The sequence below is a fragment of the Humulus lupulus genome, chromosome 8, assembly GCF_963169125.1.
Source record: "Humulus lupulus chromosome 8, drHumLupu1.1, whole genome shotgun sequence".
Classification (NCBI taxonomy): domain Eukaryota; kingdom Viridiplantae; phylum Streptophyta; class Magnoliopsida; order Rosales; family Cannabaceae; genus Humulus; species Humulus lupulus.
The window spans coordinates 85,000,311-85,003,939 of record NC_084800.1 but is presented as its reverse complement, the minus strand read 5'-3'; the positions used below and the strand labels follow the sequence as shown (position 1 = coordinate 85,003,939).

The following is a 3,629-nucleotide window of genomic DNA, read 5'->3' as shown; positions in this document are numbered from 1 at the left end:
AGTGCTTGGCAAGTTCCCTTGAGCTCGGTTTTCCATAAGCGTGGCCAACTGTCCGATCTGAGTTTCCAAGCTCCGAATTGATGATCTCGTTTCTGTCATAAATTGAGTTAACACATCAGCCTGTCCGTCTTGCTTTGCTTGCATCTGTTGTTGTGCAGGTCTTACTGGTTGCTGCTGATAAAACCCAGGAGGAGGTCGAGGATACTGTGGTTGATTCTGTTGAAATTGTTGCCGACTGCCTTGCCCACTTGTCCAAGAAATTTTTTGGGTGATTCTGCCACCTTGGATTGTAACTCATGGAATATGGGTTGTTGGAGGGCCTTGGGAAGTTCCCTATTGCTTGCACTTGCTCCATAGGAATATTGTTAAAATCCCTATTTGTGCATTGTTCAAATAAATGAAGCCCCCCACATAACTCACATATAATCTGCATCTGCATCACGGGAGCCTGAGCATGAATGTTGTTCTACTGTAATTGTTTAGTTAATGTTGCCACTTGAGCGGACAACATTGAAATGGCATCCAATTCATGCACTCTAGCCACCTTCTTAGTGGTTTCTCTATCTAATGGCCATTGATAGTTATTCATGGCCATTTCTTCCAACAGATCATAAGCTTCATTAGCGCTCTTACTCATGAACGCTCCTCCAGACTCTGCATCTATGATTGTGCGAGTAGTACCACACAAACCATTGTAAAAAATATGGACTAACATCCATTTTTCGATTCCATGATGGGGACATTTTCTTAGCAGCTCCTTGAACCTCTCCCACGCATCATACAACAATTCACCATCTTTTTGGTGAAAATGGTTGATTTCACCTCTATACCTTGCAGACAGCGATGGTGGGAAAATTTTTGCTAAAAATTTCTGAGTTACCTCCTCCCATGTTGTGATAGAATTGGGTTCCAGAGAAATAATCCAACTCTTTGCTCGGTCCCTCAATGAAAACAGGAAAAGTTTCAACCTCACTGCATCATTTTTCACTCCGTTCATCTTGAATGTGGCACATAGCTCTAGGAAATTAGCCAAATGTAAATTTGGGTCTTCCGTTGGTGATCCCCCAAACTGAACTGATGACTGTACCATTTGCAAAATAGCAGGCTTAATTTCAAAATTATTAGCCTCAACCGTTGGAGGTCTAATGCATGACTGTGCCCCCATTACAGTAGGTAGCACATAGTCCCTCAAACTTCTTTGCATTGGTTGTTGAACTGGTGCAACTCGTTCAGCAACTCCTATTCCTCCAACATTACCTGCTGCTATCCCAACATTTCTATTCTTAGCGTTGTCATGGGCAATGTTGTCAACCCCTCTGTTACCTTTGTTCTGAGCCATTCTTTCTACCCTTTTCTGTTTCTGATTTCTTCTACAGGTTTTCTCAATTTCAGGATCAACAGGCACCCTTGATTCAGACCCCTGTCGTCGCATAAACTATATGAATACCTGAAATCACAAATTGCAAAAGAAAACCAGAATGAGAACGGTATAAAAGAAAAGCAACCAAATTAGAAAAATAATTAATTTCTTGATATTAGTAAAAACAGTCCCCGGCAACGGCGCCAAAAACTTGTTGTGTAAAATCGATACGCAAGTACACGTAATCGTAACAAGTAATAAAGAGTAAGTGAGATCGTTCCCACGAGGACTGTATATTAAGTACCAAAACTTAATTCCTATTTCTATTTGGCTAAAAATAATTGAGTCTCAGGAATTAACTAAAATTGTAAAAAAAAAATCTGAAATTAATTTCAAAAACTGAAAATAAACAACATTAAGAAAATTCAATGGATTAAAAACTAGGGCAATCAATTTCATCAACCATCCTCTTTAAGTCTTATTAACACAAATCTTACTATTCAATTCTTCTCTTGTGATAGCAGGTCAACAATAATAACTTATATTCGTACTAGGATATATAAGTCTCAATCCTATGCAAATTTTCTACATCTCTGTGATAAATAAACATAAGATGGGCATTAAGATTAACAACCATAAAACTACACAGACCACACAAGTACTCTCGTCCTAATATGAAATCTATGTTTATTCAATTATAGCATATTCAATTCTCACTTCTCAGATTTCGAATCAAAATCATATATTTCATGTCAATGGTGATCAATCATTCACAAGCATTAGAATCAAATTGAATAAATCACAAGATAAAATTGAAATCATAAAAAATGCATTAATTTAAAATAAAGGGTTCAGGAGAATCCATTAACGCCCTAGAAAAATAGTTTAGTTCATGATCAAATTCATAATAACCATAGAAGAAATAAAAAGCATCCAAAATATAGAAATTCAAAGTAGAAAAGAAGAAAATTGTGATGAATTCTTTGACTCCACTTACAATCCTCCACAATGTGCCTTCAGCCGTCTCCTAGGGTTAATCTCCCCTAAAAAAACTTCATTAAGAAAGCTTTTATAATCCCTAATTAATTATGTGCGGAAGGACAAAATTGCCCTTGAAAAATGCCCTAACTTTGGCTTCCGTACGGACTGGCGCCACGACTCCATTTGATAGAGCCGCAACTTTAGTGCATTTCGCGATCTGGATTTCCTCTCTGACTTCTTGTAGCGCCACATCTCTACTTGATAAAGCCGCAGCTCTAATTCAGATTTTAATAGAGCCTCAGCTCTATCTGATAGAGCTGCAGCTTTAATGCTGTCAGATTTTTTTTCCCTTCTCTGAAACTCTTAGGGCTGTGGCTCTACATCATAAAGCTGCGGCTCTAATTCCACTTTTTCGCCAAATCATCAATTTGAGCCCCGAATTTGCCTAGTTTCCATTCCTTAGCCCGTTTAACACCGTTTCTTCAAGAATTAATGGCTTTTCCTCCAATTTCAAGCTATTTCTTTCATAACCACACTTAATCCTGAAAACACAATAAACACCGGCATAATATCGCACAAAACCAAATAAAAGACTAAAATTGCATCTTAAAACACACCATAAAAACATACCAAAACTAGTCATAACATAAGCTAATGGGAAAGTCACAACGAGATTTATTCTTGACTCGGAGTGAGCCAAGGGATATTTAGAGCATTACCGGGTTATTGGGTAATGGGAATTAATATTTGGTGATAAATAGGGAGTTAGTAAGATCAGGGGGAAATTCTGGAGGTTTTGACTATTTTGCCCCCGGGAGTGTTTTTGGGACCCCGAGCGTTAGGATTTGGTTGAGGTTACTTAAGCTTGAAGTAACCTTTTAAAAAGAATAAAAGAACGTTATGTACGTTCTCTCTCACTCAAAGTTCCATTTTCGTCTCCCGATCGCGTTTTCGAAGGAAACTTGAGTTTTAGGACTCGAATTCAAGCGAGGATCGAGGCATAGCGATCCTAGGAAAGATTAGAAGCCTATTAGCCGGAGGATTTAGTTGGAAACAACTCAATTGGAGGTAATTCAAGTTTTAAGTTTTAAGTTTTAAGTTTTTAAGCTTGAATTGGACTTTGTGTTTTCATGAGTTTTCGATTGAATTGAATCTTGGGTTTTATGGGTTTTGGATCATGGGGATGTTTGGGAACTTTGATTTTTGGATTTGGAGGTGTTTATGTATGTTTTTAGGAGGTTTTAAAAGGCTAAAATTGGGGTTATGGCTGGTTCTGGGTTGGGGGTCG

The 3,629-nt window shown here is 38.0% G+C and overlaps 1 non-coding gene across 1 annotated transcript; it reads left to right on the top strand.

Moving 5' to 3' along the window:
- The first annotated feature begins 725 nt into the window (after nucleotides 1–725).
- On the top strand, nucleotides 726–832 carry LOC133798906 (small nucleolar RNA R71). Its single transcript, XR_009876122.1, has one exon. It is a non-coding gene; the product is annotated as a small nucleolar RNA R71 (small nucleolar RNA).
- The last annotated feature ends 2,797 nt before the right edge of the window (nucleotides 833–3,629 follow it).